Below are 17,438 nucleotides of genomic sequence, written 5' to 3' on the forward strand. Positions count from 1 at the left end.
GAAGCCTGGATTGGAGAATCTGCTAGTGTGTGAGATGAGTGCAATTGTGCAGTAGTTTGAACATTCTTTGGCATTGCCTTTCTTTAGGATTGGAATGAAAACTGACCTTTTCCAGTCCTGTGGCCACTGCTGAGTTTTACAAATTTGCTGACATATTGAATGCAGCACTTTCACAGCATCATCTTTTAGGATTTGAAATAAATCAGTTGGAATTCCAGCACCCCCACTAACTTTCTTCATAGTGATGCTTCCTAAGGCCCACTTGACTTTGCACTCCAGGATGTCTGGCTCTAGGTGAGTGATCACACCATCATGGTTATCTGGGTCATTAAGATCTTTTTTATATAGTTCTTCTGTGTATTCTTGCCACCTCTTCGTACTATCTTCTGCTTGTTACGTCCATACAGTTTCTGTCCTTTATTGTGTCCATCTTTGCATGAAACTTTCCCTTGATATCTCTAATTTTCTTGAAGAAATCTCTAGTCTTTCCCATTCTATTGTTTTCCTCTATTTCTTTGCACTGATCACTGATGAAGGTTTTCTTCTCTCTCCTTGTTATTCTTTGGAGTTCTGCATTCAGATGAGTGTATCTTTCCTTTTCTCCTTTGCCTTTTGCTTCTGCTAGCAGTATCTTACACTGCGGCTTAGATGTATCTTAAGGATTACTTCAGGGCTTCCCTAGGGGCTCAGTGGTAAAGAATCTGCCTGTCAATGCAGAAGAAAACAGTTTGATCCCTGATCTGTGAAGATCCCACATGCTGTGAAGCAGCTAAGCCCATGTATCTCAAATACTGAGTGTGTTCTCTGGAGCCCAGGAGCAACAACTGCTGAAGCCTGCATGCCCTAAAGCCCATGCTCCACAACAAGAAAAGCTACTGCAATGAGAAACCTGTCAACTGCAACTGGAGAGTAGCCCCCTCGTGTAGCAACTAGAGAAAAGCCTGCACAGCAACTAAGACTCAGCACAGCCAAAAGTAAGTAAATAAAATTGTATTAAAAAAATTACTTCAATTGTTGGATTTTGTATTTCTAAAGACAATATTAAATTGATAGAAATGCAAATGACCTGTAACATTAACACGGTCTCCACTGACAAGTTTGTGTAACAGAAAAACAAGTTTAATCAATACATATAACAATATCATACTTAAGTTTTAAAAATATATTTGTTAGAGGAAACACTGACTGACACCAGCCACCCTGGCCAGGCAAGATAGCAGTCACTTGCATGAGTTGTCTTAACAAAGAGGTCCTGGTAAGGAATGCAAACTAACAAGTTATCACCAATCAAAAGAATTTGCAAGAAGTCAAAAGAGGAATGGAGACACCAGCCCCTGATTCCTACCAACCTGTGAGTCCTTCTCACTAGAATCCACCTTGGCTGAGCAATGCATGAACCACCAGGAAGGACCCTGAGTCAGAATGGCTGGCCAGAGATGACCCGAAAACAAACCCTATCACCATAACAACCCAAGACTGAAAGCCAGGTGGCAAAGCAATTTTCTTGGGTTCTCGGACCCTGCTGGTCTCTGCCTAGGCACCCCTTCCCAATAAAATCTCTTACTTTGTCACCACGTGTGTCTCCTCAGACAATTCATTTCCAGTATTAGACAAGAACATACACTCTTGGACCCTAGAAGGGGTCCCTCTTCTGGCAACATATTCAACATACTCAGTCTTATGTGCAAAATATTAACACTGTTTGGATTTCTCTGTACTCTGTACTCAAAAAGTAGATGTCTTTCCCAACCTGCAGAATTTAGGTACCTGGAAACTCCCTTAGTAGAACCTGCAGCTGAGGAATTAGATTCAACAGAGGTGGGGTGGGAGTTGGGAGACATAAGTGTTGAAGGACCATGACAGGAATGAGTTTGTACAAGACTCATTCAACAAACACAGAGTACCAGAGGTGCTAGAAGTAAAACACACTCCTTGATCTCAAGGAGTTCAGTCTAGAGAGGAAGAAGTCTCATTATAATCATCTGCTTATACAAAACTGCAATAAAAGCGATATTAATTCATACAAGTTAGGAACCAAGAAAAGGTTATTGCAAGACAATGAAGTAGTGTGGACAATTACATTAGAGAAAAAAACGCAGATGAAGTAAACAACAGCCATGGCAGTTAAAGGTAATGGGAAGACAGAAGAGATGGCTCTATCCTTTGTTAAGGAGGTTCTTGTCTTCACTCTAGAGATACAGGAAAACCACTTAAGGGTATTTAAGCAAGAGAATTGTGTGATGAGACCGGCATTTTTCAATACATCATGGTGATTTTTTTTCTAAAGGATGTAACTGAAGAACAAACTGCATGCAGAAGCAAGCTATTTGAGTCAGTTCACACAAGAGATGACGAAGGCATGAAATAGGGATGAGGCATGGACGCTGCAGGGGAGGAAATGGATATGAGATTTCAGGATCTGAAACTGAGAGAATCTGACAAATGTGAGAGGGAGCGTCAAGAGGACTTCAGCTTTTTAGCTTGGTTGTCTACTAGTGGAGGCTGGTAGCTTCCTAGCTTGTCTTCCCCTAGAAGGCTCAAAATTACTTCAGATTCTATATAAGAGATAGCCCTTATACTTAAAACATTTCTATTGTCCTTTGAGGGCTGATTAAAACAATTAGTCATTAGCAAATATGATGTTTGAAACCACCAGAGTAGGTGAGATAAAGTGTGAAAAGACAGGTGGACTAGCTTAGTCAAGAATCACCAAGTACAGGGGTTAGGGGCATCAGGCCTCACACAGTCAGAAACCCATGTATAAATTTACAGCCAACCCTCTGTATCCAGGCTCTCCCATCTGCAGATTCAACCAACTGCAGACCATGTAGTATGTATTTATTTTTTTAAAAAGTCCATATATAAATGAACCCACGCAGTTCAAACCCACATTCATGGGTCTACTGTATAGCGCAGAGGAAAAGGAACTCATTAAAATAAAGGAGCCATCAGAGAAATATCAGGAGAATCAAGAGAATTCAGTGTCACAGGTGACAAAGGAGCAGTTTTAGAGAGGAAAGAATAATGCCCAGTACCAAACACAGCAAGTATAGTAAGACAAGGTTAGGAAAAAACTCCGTAGGATTTCGTAAGCTCCAAACTAGTTTTGTTCATCACATATATTCAATACCTATTAGAATACATAGAACTTCTGAGGACCTTTAACATACTAATGCATATTATGAATCTCCAGAAAGCTACAGTATGCACTGTTTTCCAAATTTGACCGTGAAATCCTTCTGTCATATAAAAGATGTATCTCAAGAACACCTGAGTTTCTTAGAAAATTGGGAAATGCTAATAAAAAGTAAGATGATAATTACATGACAATGAGTATAAATATACACATAGAGCCAAAAGCCTAGAAGAAAATAAGTGTGTTAAAAGTGGCTGCTTCAGTGAAGCATACTTAATCACTCAAGGACAGTGCTGGGAAAACCTATCAGAGAAATAAGACAGAGGCAGTGAGGATGGAGCGAGCTGTATAGATACAAAAAATATTTGAGAAACTATAAGGACTCAGTTTGGGGATGACTAGATGTAGCAGAGGAGGGTAGAGAAGATCGAAGATGAAAGATGTCAGTTTCTGCCTGGTCAGCTGGACAGTGAGGAAAGGGGAAAGAATAAAACATCAATTCGTTTTCGGCATATTGATTTCAGAAAAACATGGACAGTATTCAGTTCAGTTCAGTCGCTCAGTGGTGTCCGACTCTTTGCAACCCCATGAATCGCAGCACACTGGGCCTCCCTGTCCATCACCAACTCCCAGAGTTCACTCAGACTCACGTCCATTGAGTCAGTGATGCCATCCAGCCATCTCATCCTCTGTCGTCCCCTTCTCCCCCTGCCCCCAATCCCTCCCAGCATCAGAGTCTTTTCCAATGAGTCAACTCTTCGCATGAGGTGGCCAAAGTCCTGGAGTTTCAGCTTTAGCATCATTCCTTCCAAAGAAATACCAGGGCTGATCTCCTTCAGACTGGACTGGTTGGATCTCCTTGCAGTCCAAGGGACTCTCAAGAGTCTTCTCCAACACCACAGTTCAAAAGCATCAGTTCTTCGGCGCTCAGCCTTCTTCACAGTCCAACTCTCACATCCATACATGACCACAGGAAAAACTATAGCCTTGACTAGACGGACCTTTGTTGGCAAAGTAATGTCTCTGGTTTTGAATATGCTACCTAGGTTGATCATAACTTTCCTTCCAAGGAGTAAGCGTCTTTTAATTTCATGGCTGCAGTCTCCATCTGCAGTCATTTTGGAGCCCCCAAAAATAAAGTCTGACACTGTTTCCACTGTTTCTCCATCTATTTCCCATGAAGTGATGGGACCGGTTGCCATGATCTTCGTTTTCTGAATGTGAAGCTTTAAGCCAACTTTTTCACTCTCCACTTTCATCAAGAGGCTTTTTAGTTCCTCCTCACTTTCTGCCATAAAGGTGGTGTCATCTGCATATCTGAGGTTATTGATATTTCTCCTGTCAATCTTGATTCCATCTTGTGCTTCTTCCAGCCCAGCGTTTCTCATGATGTACTCTGCATATAAGTTAAATAAGCAGAGTGACAATATACAGCCTTGACGTACTCCTTTTCCAATTTGGAACCAGTCTGTTGTTCCATGTCCAGTTCTTACTGTTGCTTCCTGACCTGCATACAGATTTCTCAAGAGGCAGGTCAGGTGGTCTGGTATTCCCATCTCTTTCAGAATTTTCCAGTTTACTGTGATCCACACAAGCGTAGGCAGCTGCGACCAGCGCATTAAGCGCGGCCGCGAGGAGCTACCCCACATCTGAGATCAGAGGCAGAAGCCGGGAGGACCCCATGCCCGAAGGGCAGCGGCCAAGAGGAGTTACCCCACGTCCGAGGTCAGGGGCAGCGGCCGAGAGTGCCAGGCTGCAACAGCACAGGACCACCGAGAAGAGCTACCCTGTGTCCGAGGCCAGGGGCGGCAGCTGGGAGGACTAACCCCATGTCCAAGGAGCAGTGGCTAGGCAGGCGCCCGAGGGCCTAGAGGAGCTATCCCACGTTGAAGGTCAGGAGAGGCAGTGGTGAGGAGATACCCCTCGTCCAAGGTAAGGAGCAGCGGCTGCACTTTGCTGGAGCAGCCATGAAGAGATACCCCACGCCCAAGGTAAGAGAAACCCAAGTAAGACAGTAGGTGTTGCAAGAGGTCATCAGAGGGCAGACACACTGAAACCATACTCACATAAAACTAGTCAATCTAATCACACTAGGACCACAGCCTTGTCTTACTCAATGAAACTAAGCCATGCCCGTGGGGCAACCCAAGACGGGCGGGTCATGGTGGAGAGATCTGACAGAATGTGGTCCACTGGAGAAGGGAATGGCAAACCATTTCAATATTCTTGCCTTGAGAACCCCATGAACAGTATGAAAAGGCAAAATGATAGGATACTGAAAGAGGAACTCCCCAGGTCAGTAGGTGCCCAATATGCTACTGGAGATCAGTGGAGAAATAACTCCAGAAAGAATGAAGGGATGGAGTCAAAGCAAAAACAATACCCAGTTGTGGATGTGACTGGTGATAGAAGCAAGGTCTGATGCTGTAAAGAGCAATATTACATAGGAACCTGGAATGTCAGGTCCATGAATCAAGGCAAATTGGAAGTGGTCAAACAAGAGATGGCAAGAGTGAATGTCGACATTCTAGGAATCAGCGAACTCAAATGGACTGGAATGGGTGAATTTAACTCAGATGACCATTATATCTACTACTGCGGGCAGGAATCCCTCAGAAGAAATGGAGTAGCCATCATGGTCAACAAGAGTCCGTAATGCAGTACTTGGGATGCAATCTCAAAAACGACAGAATGATCTCTGTTCATTTCCAAGGCAAACCATTCAATATCACAGTAATCCAAGTCTAAGCCCCAACTAGTAACTCTGAAGAAGCTGAAGTTGAATGGTTCTATGAAGACCTACACCCACTCCAGTGTTCTTGCCTGGAGAATCCCAGGGACGGGGGAGCCTGGTGGGCTGCCGTCTATGGGGCTGCACAGAGTTTTGGACACGACTAAAGTGATTTAGCATAGCATAGCATGAAGACCTACAAGACTAACACCCAAAGAAGATGTCCTTTTCATTATAGGAGACTGGAATGCAAAAGTAGGAAGTCAAGAAACACCTGGAGTAATAGGCAAATTTGGCCTTGGAATACGGAATGAAGCAGGGCAAAGACTAATAAGAGTTTTGCCAAGAAAATGCACTGGTCATAGCAAACACCCTCTTCCAACAACACAAGAGAAGACTCTACACATGGACATCACCAGATGGTCAACACCAAAATCAGATTGATTATGTTCTTTGCAGCCAAAGATGGAGACACTCTATACAGTCAGCAAAAACAAGACCAGGAGCTGACTGTGGCTCAGACCATGAACTCCTTATTGCCAAATTCAGACTTAAATTGAAGAAAGTAGGGAAAACCACTAGACCATTCAGGTATGACCTAAATCAAATCCCTTATGATTATACAGTGGAAGTGAGAAATAGATTTAAGGGACTAGATCTGATAGATAGAGTGCCTGATGAACTATGGTCGGAGGTTCATGACATTGTACAGGAGACAGGGATCAAGACCATCCCCATGGAAAAGAAATGCAAAAAAGCAAAATGGCTGTCTGGGGAGGCCTTACAAAAGCTATGAAGAGAAGAGAAGTGAAAAGCAAAGGAGAAAAGGAAAGATATAAGCATCTGAATGCAGAGTTCCAAAGAATAGCAAGGAGAGACTTTAAGAAAGCCTTCCTCAGCGATCAATGCAAAGAAATAGAGGAAAACAACAGAATGGGAAAGACTAGAGATCTCTTCAAGAAAATTAGAGATACCAAGGGAACATTTCATGCAAAGATGGGCTCGATAAAGGACAGAAATGGTATAGACCTAACAGAAGCAGAAGATATTAAGAAGAGGTGCCAAGAATACACAGAAGAACTGTACCAAAAAGATCTTCATGACCCAGATAATCACGATGATGTGATCACTGACCTAGAGTCAGACATCCTGGAATGTGAAGTCAAGTGGGCCTTAGAAAGCATCACTACGAACAAAGCTAGTGGAGGTGATGGAATTCCAGTGGAGCTCTTTCAAATCCTGAAAGATGATGCTGTGAAAGTGCTGCACTCAATATGCCAGCAAATTTGGAAAACTCAGCAGTGGCCACAGGACTGGAAAAGGTCAGTTTTCATTCCAATCCCAAAGAAAGGCAATGCCAAAGAATGCTCAAACTACTGCACAATTGCACTCATCTCACGCTAGTAAAGTAATGCTCAAAATTCTCCAAGCCAGGCTTCAGCAATATGTGAACTGTGAACTTCCACATGTTCAAGCTGGTTTTAGAAAAGGCAGAGGAACCAGAGATCAAATTGACAACATCTGCTGGATCATGGAAAAAGGAAGAGAGTTCCAGAAAAACATCTATTTCTGCTTTAATGACTATGCCAAAGCCTTTGACTGTGTGGATCACAATAAACTGTGGACAGCATTGCTGCTGCTGCTGCTGCTGCTGCTAAGTCGCTTCAGTTGTGTCCAACTCTGTGCGACCCCATGGACTGCAGCCTACCAGGCTTCTCTGTCGCTGGGATTCTCCAGGCAAGAACACTGGAGTGGGTTGCCATTTCCTTCTCCAAGGCATGAAAGTGGAAAGTGAAAGTGAAGTCGCTCAGTTGTGTCCGACTCTTAGCGAACCCATGGACTACAGCCTACCAGGCTCCTCCATCCATGGGATTTTCCAGGCAACAGTACTGGAGTGGGGTGCCATTGCCTTCTCCGGTGGACAGCATTAGCTGAATTTAAAGAAAACAAAGTAAGATGCGAGAAACAGCAAAAGATTAATATCTTAACTAGGTAAAGCATTCATGAAAACCAATACAAAAGCACTTAAGACACTATAAAGAATATAAACAACTTATAAAACAGCTCATAAAATTCTATCAAGGAAATAACCACTCAGAAAAAGTTTCACCATAAAAGATGTTCATAGCAGTGTCACTTATAGGAGGAAATATATAAATCTAAATGTTCAACCTAATTATACATCCTATAATCAAATCATGGTATATAAATCATAGAATAATATGTAGCCAAAAACTGTTTATGGATAATCTATAATAACATGTAAACATGTTTATGACAATGTTAAATTAAAAAATCAAAGCAGGATACAAAATTGTGTATGTATAATAATTTCAACTATGAAAAACAAAATAAAAACCTCAACGTTAATAGTGTTTATATTAGGTAGTGATTTTAAGTGACATAAAATTATTTATTGTTCTGAGTTTTCTAAATCTTTTCTAATAGGCATGATTGTACTTTAAATAAGAGGAAAATGTTTTATTTATCTAAGAGAAAAACTACTGTGTAAAACTAGAATGGAAAAAGATAGGTAGTTGTATATGCTTGGCCCTCCTAAGCTATTCTCTCATATGTCCCCAGAGGTGGGAGAAAAAATTGTGTGTGGGTGTATGTGTAAGATGGTATGGAAAAAACTGGAGAAACTTCTTGATTAATCCAATATTTTAAAGAAGGGCAGGGGGAGAGACAGTTCCTTGCCCCAAGGGACTGGTAATTTTGAGAGCTGTTGTTATATACATATCTATCTATCCTGTTTTAAATAAATTCAAAAGTAATATAAGATATTAATAAAATAGACAAATTTTTAAAATATTTTGCTAGTCTGAAAGTACATAAAGTTAGAGGTAGCACTTTTGACATAAGGCTGGTAGGTTTAATGGAATAGCAATCCATAATCAAAATTCCAGGACAATTTGGAAAGAATACAAAGGTCATGGCCTGAGGAGAAAGACCAGGGCAAGAGGGTTAACAGCCAGATTAGAGGGAAAATATCCGACTTATGTTTATAGCATCAAGAGTACAAGGTTCAGCATAATGAGATCATATCAACAGATAATATTTGAGGATTCTTGAAAGAATTAAAGAGGTACAATGTGAAAAATTCTGGATAAACTAACACATACCCAACCCCAAATGCTAAGATATTCCACCTAAAAACATAATTATTACTGTATCAAAAGTCCATTCAGCTGAGTAACTTTTTTCTTATGGAGGCATGAGACATGGTTCCATGGCAGTCACCTCTAACTTCAACTCAGAAGTCAGGGGACAAACCCCTTTAACCCTGAATCCACTCTCCAATCTAATTCCCATTTCTCAATGCATACTTTCATATTTCATCACGTAAGCTTTTGGCTAAGCCTTTTAAAAATCTACTTATTCTTCTATCCTTTAACACTTGATAACTTTCACAGTTGCATTTTGCTTTGTAAAGTATCTGTTTCATTTTATTTAACCTAAACTTTACCTTTCTCGTGCTCATGCTCTCTGAGGCAGGCCCTATGCTTCATTCTTCTACAATCTAGAGTATGCAATACATGCACAGCACGAAAGTGCTTAGTATGTGTCTGTAGAAATGAAATGAATTACTCTGTAAGTCTCCTCTACCTATTACTTCAGGTATTCAGTATATGGTTACTGTATTTAAACACTGTTAAAAGGGCAATATATCCATTAATGAAATTTACAACTTCTCCCCATCCTCTATCCTCTGATGGGGCTTCCAAGTGGCGTAGAGGTAAAGAATCCGCTTGCCAATGCAGGAGATGCCAGAGACATGGGTTGGATCCCTGGAATAGGAAGATCCCCTGAAGGAGGGCATGGCAACCCACTCCAGTTTCTTGCCTGGAGAATCCCATGAACAAAGGAGCCTGGCGGGCTACAACCCATGGGGTCACAAAGTCGAACACAACTGAGTGACTGAGCGCATGCACACACACATCCTCTGATATCCCACTGTTCAATACTGTATCATCTCTCACATGCGTTTACTGTACATACACATGAGATTAAAATAATAAAAATCACTGAAGACTTATAATGATTTACATTCATAGTCTTATTTACCCCTCCTAACCTTTTAAGTTACATATCACTATCTCCACTTTAGAGCCCAATATAGCAAGTAAGAGATGAGAGCTCAAGTCTGGAGCTACACTAGTTTCAGTGGTTACGCGACGCATGTATTATCATCACAAACTGTTACTCACCAAGAGTAGGGATCCAATCTTAACCATTTTAGTATCTCTCTGCATAGCCCAATGCCTAAGATGGAAAGGGTATTTCATGGTCATGGATTAGATAACCCTTATCAAGAGAATCATTAAGCTATGAGATGACTTAAGTAAGTCACTTTACCTCTCTTACCAATTACGGGGTAAACTATTAATTTCCTACCTAAATCCTCATCTAATTCTCAAATACCAAGTCTATAATTGCCCAATAAATACGAGTTTATGAATCCAGCAGTTGTTATGGAGAATATTGACTGTAATAACTTATGTTACAGTCCTATCAATGAATCAGGGACTTATACGGGTTTTTGGCCAGGAGAAAGAAGTAAGTCCACTAGTAACTGGGCATTATAATCCTACTTGTTAAATGGATGTTACCATGTGAGAAAAGCATAAGAATAAGCGAAACTGAGGCTCTTTTTTCAAAACGGCCTATTTAAAAAAAAAATCAATTGATATTTTTTAAGCTTAAAAACCAAAAAGCTAATCTAGACAGAAGATACATGGCAACTAAACGTAATAATTCCACATCCAAAAAAAGACTATAAAGTAGTTATTAGGATTATTGGGGAAATGTGACTATGGACTATATACTACCCAAGAGTATTTTATCAGTGTTAAATTTCTGAACGTGGTGATTATATTGTAGTTATGTGGTTCAACTCAGTTCAGTTCAGTCACTCAGTTGTGTCCGATTCTTTGTGACCCCATGGACTACAGCACGCCAGGCCTCCCTGTCCATCACCAACTCCTGGAGTTTACTCAACTCATGTCCATTGAGTCAGCGATGCCATCCAACCATCTCATCCTCTGTTGTCCCTTCTCCTCCCACCTTCAATCTTCCCCATCATCAGGGTCTTTTCAAATGAGACAGTTCTTCACATCAGGTGGGCAAAGTATTGGGGTTTCAGCTTCAGCATCAGTCCTTCCAGTGAATATTCAGGATTGGTTTCCTTTAGGATGGACTGGTTGGATCTCCTTGCAGTCCATGGGACTCTCAAGAGTCTTCTCCAACACCAGAGTTCAAAGGCATCAGTTCTTCAGCACTCAGATTTCTTTAAGTCCAACTCTCACATCCACTCATGACTACTGGAAAAATATCCTTATTCTCAGGTGATACTTTTAGGGATAAAGTATCATGATGTCTACCACTAATTCAAATGGTTCAGAAAAAAAAAAAATGAAAAAAACACGCATAGAGAAAGGAAAAACAAATGCGGCAAAATGTGAACAACTGTTGAATCATGAATCTCTAGGATAGCCAAATAAATATTCATTATGTTATTTTTGCAACTTTTCTGTAGTTTTGAAAATTCTCAAAAGTTGGAAAAAAAATGACAAAAACCAAAATAAAGTATGAAGAAGAATAATTTTGAACTTAAAATTTAATACTGAGAAGCTACTAATCAAGAATGAGGAAGATGGGAATTCCCTATCCTATGCTGTGCTAAGTCACTTCAGTCGTGTCCGACTCTGTGTGACCCCATAGACGGCAGCCCACCAGGCTCTCCCGTCCCTGGGATTCTCCAGGCAAGAACACTGGAGTGGGTTGCCATTTCCTTCTCCAAGGCATGAAAGTGAAAAGTGAAAGTGAAGTCGCTCAGTCGTGTCCAACTCTTAGTGACCCCATGGACGGCAGCCTACCAGGCTCCTCTGTCCATGGGATTTTCCAGGCAAGAGTACTGGAGTGGGGTGCCATTGCCTTCTCCAGGGAATTCCCTGGGGGACCAGTATTTACAACATCGTGTTTCCACTGCAGAGGGCATGGGTTCGATCCCTCGTTGGGGAACTAAGATCCTGCATGCCTCGCAGTGTGGCCACAACAACAAACAAAAACAAACAATAATGAGGATAAAACAAATCTTCAGAATGAAATGCTGAATTTTCTCTGAGCAAAACATAACTAACTTGACAATAAAACAAAATATAACTAAAATAATTTAATGTAAAAATCTTGTGTGTACACATACACACAAAAGTGCTTAATCACAGACATCTAAGACCTGGAACTTTTCATGGAAGAATACTAAAAAAAAACAATTCCTAAAGAGAATACTGTAACTGTAATCCTATGCTCTCATAGGATCCTGGCACATTTGGAATAACCAGAGGAAATAAGACTTTACTGCTAGCATCTGGTATCATGTTGTGTGTGTTTTCTTATTTTCTGTGACTTTAATCAGGCAAGGTAAGTTTCACTACATTTTTACAAAAAGAAAACTGATCCTTAATTTCCTCAAGGTATAAATCATTGTAAACATGTAAAGACACTATTATACTAATTAAGGGCCTTCTCAGGTGGTGCTAATGGTAAAGAACCCTTCTGCCAATGCAGGAGACAGAAAAGACGTGGGTTTGATCGATCCCTGGGTCGGGAAGATCCCGTGGAGGAGGCCTGGCAACCCACTCCAGTTTTCTTGCCTGGAGAATCCCATGGACAGAGAAGCCTGGCAGGCTACAGTTTATAGGGTTGCAAAGAGTTGGACATGACTGAATTGACTTGGCAAGCATGCATACTAATTGAGTCACTTTGGCTTAATCTGCAGTGAGACTTTAAAATTACTTACTGACATGTTATGATCAATTTTAAAGAGCTATTCAATATTTGTATATTATCAGAGAAGTGAAGAGGTATGGGTTAGACTGCTCCTAAATAGAATGAAATACACTTATAAATATTCGACAAGAATATAGTGAGATCAAGTTTTACTCTTAAAAAAATTAAAAAAGATCTACAGCTTAAGATTGTTATTGCCACATATGCTTTTTATTTTTTTGGCCACACCACATGGATCTTAGTTCTCCAATCAGGGATCCAATCTACAGCCTTTGTATTGGAAGCACGGAATCTTAACAACTGGACCACCAGAGGAAGTCCCATGATTGTACTGTTTTGAGATAAATTTTGAAAAGATAAGTAACATGACAATCTATTGCAGCACTCTCTAAAGAGGAAAATATGTGGCTGGCTGTTAAATCAAGATAAATCATCATTACATTAAATGCTTATCCTCATGAACACGGAATGGGTTACACAGTTGAAATAACTACAAAGTTCACTAAAAAGGTAAAATAAAATTAAAAATTAAAAACAAACAAAACAAAACACAAAACCATTAACACAAAACTTAAACTGTCACCAATGTCTAGGACAGAGCCGAAGCTCAAGAATGGTCCTAGTGTGATCTCTGATTACTCAATTTATATAGCTAAGTGATGAAATATCGACCACCTCTTGCTAAAGACTCCCTAAGAAGTATTTCCTGTGGTAGAATTCATAACTGTATTTATACACTATTGAGAAAATAGAGCTATTATTAAGAACAAGCTACTGTGATCTGGCACTGAAAGAGATGAACCCATTTTAGGGATCCTGATATATGTACCCTGGCTGAAATGGTCAACTGTTACTTTAACTGACACTTCCAATTCAAAATAATGCTAAAAGACAACTTGAGCTTTTAAATAATTGAAAATTTAAATCATATATACTTGTCAGAATGATTTTGGAGAAAAACTATTCTTTTTCCTAAACTTCAACACTTCAACTATAAGTGAATTTCCACAGATGATGATGGGAAGCAGGTTTTCAAACTATAGTAAGACAAACTGGAAATATAAATGGAGAAAACTGCTTACTCATTTACTACCCTAAAGCAAGTGTTGACTCACAGAGGTAGACAGGTAAATCATCCATGGTTCTGCCTGCCACAAGCTTGCCATGGACATGTGTACAACCTGAAGATTCTAGGCAAAGGCTAGTGATATCAAAGAACAACTGCTTTTTGAAAGGCACCATGGCCCCCTTCCTGGCTTACTTGCACTCTAGGAACCAGTAGCTGCTCTCTGGGGGTTCAGAGAGCTATTCTGCAACTCCTTCAGTCACCCTAGCAGGTGAAGAGTGCAAAGGATCAGAGCTTAGGGCCAGACTTCTGAAATGGTTTTTGACTCCTATTTATTGTGATTAAATCAGAGAAATCAGGAATAAAAATCTGGTACTCTGCATCTCTGGGCATATTTGAAATGTCAATTCTACTTTTGTCAGGTACTTCTAATAAATCAATTCACATGTGCTTTATTTTCTATCTGATCTTTAAAGTCATTTTACCAATTCATTTGTGAAAAAAATCTACATATTTTCACTTTATCAGAGATGTAGTCTCTGTATTCACAAAACAATAAAAATCAGAATAAAAATCAAGCAAACTTCAAAAATCATAAGGAAAATTCTATCTTTGCTAATACAAATAACTCACGTAAATAACTCTTAGGCTCTACCAAGAATACTTATAAACAAATTGGAGACTCTGTGGTAAAGAATCCACCTGCCAATGTAGGAGACACGGTTCCATCCCTGGGGAATCCCACAGACAGAGGAGCCTGGGGGTGGGGTGGGGTGGTGTACAGTCCATGGGGTTGCAAAGAGTCTGACACAACTTAGTGACTAACAACAAAACATAGTAATGATTTAACAACAAAACTGGAAGCATTCTAAAATGTCAGAATGCAGTTTTAATTTAACTCTCCTCAGTGGTCTGCAATGAATAAGAGATGTAGCAAAATGTTACATACATTAAAACATAACTAAACCCAGTAATCCTATGTGCGCCTGCTCAATGGCTTCAGGAGTGTCCGACTCTTTCGACCTCATGGAGCCCACCAGGCTCCTCTTGTCCATGGCATAGTCCAGCAAGAATAGTGGAGTGGGTTGCCATGTCCTCCTCCAAGGGATCTTCCCAACCCAGGAATCGAACCCATGTCTCCTCCATCTCCTGCATAGTAGGCAGATTACTTGCCCAGTGAACCACCTGGGAAGCCCAATTCTACGTGTAAATGCTTCCCAAAGCAAATTCACCAATAACGTCACAGTTACTTTCATCAGTAAAATGGTATACACTAGATAACCGACAGTTAAAGTCGCTCAGTCGTAGCTGACTCTTTGTGACCCCATGGACTGTAACCCCCCCAGGCTCCTCTGTTCATGGTGATTCTCCAGGTAAAGATACTGGAGTGGGTTGCCAAGCCCTCATCCAGGGGATCTTCCCAATCCAGGATCAAACCCATGTCTCCTACATTGCTGGCGGATTCTTTACCAATTGAGCCACCAGAGAAGCCCAGTAAATATTTATTTAATTTAACCTGTGAAACTATTCTTTAGTTACTTACGTTGTTTTCATACAAAACAATTGTTCTTAAACTTTCAGGAAGTATGAAACCTTTATGGAATTTCCCTAGAGAGATGTACAAAGAAAATTTTACAAATAACTTCAGGGTGAACAAACCCAAGTTAAGAACTCCTGATATAGAATCACACACTCATATAATGTACCTTAATTGCATACTACTCAAATAGACAACATATTAGTCAGTCTTACCTAGGCTTCAGAGCCAACTGAAATACAATTTCAAGAAAAGAAAAACATTTAGTAACTTATGATTAACCTGGCTTGTTTAGAAAGGTTCACTTCTTCAACTGTTAAAAACTACAACAAATATGTGCTAAGTTTTTGATAAATCATTAACAACTCATTACTAATTTTGCTTTACGAACATTACAACTGGCTGATCAAGCTTAAAAAGATGCCATTTGCAGGGGACAAAGCAAAATAATCTTAACATTGTTGAACACTAGGAAGAAAATGGAAGGGGTTCAGGTCAGTACCATTGGCCAGGGATGTGAAACACTGTTCAGAGCCTGTCATGTATGACCAAACAGCCTCAGACACCAAGGTGTTCATAACAGTAATCTGATCAATTTTAAGTAGAGAAGAAAAACAAATGTGATTTTAAAACAATTTTTATGACTATAATAATTATATGCATTTTCACTTATGGCTAGAGTAGGTTAAAACACAGTGTAAAAAAATTACCCTGGCACGTCAAGAAACAGAAATATCCCCTGATTATATATAGGAATGAATAAAATTACACTAAAAAATGATCTTTAGAATGTGCTACTCATTTTTAAAAATCACTCTAAATGTGTTTTTATCACTTTAAATTCACACAGTAGGCCCTGTGGGATTGAACGATGCATAAACAAAGTTCCTATTCTAAAGAGGTGTCCAGTGCTCTGAGAATTGAAAGTGCAGCATAAGGGTACAAAGATGACAAATGATGACACCCCCGTGTGCACATCCCTCAAAAGAAGCATTCATTTATTCTCTATGCCCTCTTAAAAACCTACTGCTGGGGTAAAAATTGTGTTTTGTGTCCAAAAGGAAACTATAAATTCACAACTTTAATAAATACCAAGATTAAAAAAAAACAAAAACCTGTTCCAAATCTCACAAGATTTAATTGCTATAAAGTGAGTTTAAAAAAAACTTGAGAGGTAACAAAATAGAACAAGGAAAAAGGAGGTATGCTTCCTGAACACAGCTTCTTTCTCTTTTAGAAACAATATTAATCTTAAATATTAATTGCTTTTACAAAATACAATTCTTTGCTGCTTCTATTTTGTTGATTGTATGAAGAAATTAAAATATTAAGTCCTTATGACTGGTAAAGGCACCAGTGTTTTTTCAAGCCATTTCTCTCCCATCAATGAAGTTCTAACCAAGTTTGACAATTCGTAACTGATGTGATCAAATGTTTTTAATGTTTAATTAAAACATGAGATCTAAGGACTTGAATTTCAAAGATTCTTTTTTTCACCAAATGTCAAAGCTACGACATCTATAGATTTGACAGTTACTAAAGGTATACAGACTTTCCTCGTGGCTCAGCGGTATAGTGTCTGCCTACAATGCGGGAGACCGGGGCTCGATCCCATGAGTCGGGAAGATCCCCTGGAGTGGCAACCCACTCTAGTACTCTTGCCTGGAAAATCCCATGGACGGAGGAGCCTGGTAGGCTACAGCCCATAGGGGTCACAAAGAGTTGGACACTACTGAGCAATTTCACTTTCACCTTCAAAGGTATATAATGTAATTGCTACATATGTCCCAGGCTTTCTAAATTTTAGCATACTGACGGCCATATTCTGAAATGTCCAAACCAAGTTGTCACTGATTTCAAATTAATTTAGCAAATCCTCAATGGTGGCCTAATTACACATTTAGCACTGTGCTAGCAATGGAGGGCTCCAAACAAACATGGAATAAAAGGAACCATTCCTGCACATTTCTCGAAAAGTGAAATTCACTTTTCTATTCTAGTTCAGAACCTGATATTAAAGAATGCAGCAAAGACCAGAGAGGAGCAACGAGGAATTTTCAGCATAAAAAAAAAAAAAAGTGAGTTATTTTCAGTTAAAAGGCCTATCTCCCCTGCCGGTTAACAGCAGCATAATGCCTAAAGTTGATTTTGATGACACTATTTCTAAAAAGCAAAA

The 17,438-nt window shown here is 39.9% G+C and overlaps 1 protein-coding gene across 3 annotated transcripts in view; it reads right to left on the reverse strand.

Annotated features, from left to right (window-relative positions):
* The window catches only part of MFSD14A (major facilitator superfamily domain containing 14A), a 53,746-nt gene that overhangs the window by 35,298 nt on the left and 1,010 nt on the right, over window positions 1-17,438 (reverse strand). The window lies entirely within an intron of this gene.

This window comes from Bubalus kerabau, chromosome 6 (genome assembly GCF_029407905.1).
Source record: "Bubalus kerabau isolate K-KA32 ecotype Philippines breed swamp buffalo chromosome 6, PCC_UOA_SB_1v2, whole genome shotgun sequence".
Taxonomy (NCBI): domain Eukaryota; kingdom Metazoa; phylum Chordata; class Mammalia; order Artiodactyla; family Bovidae; genus Bubalus; species Bubalus kerabau.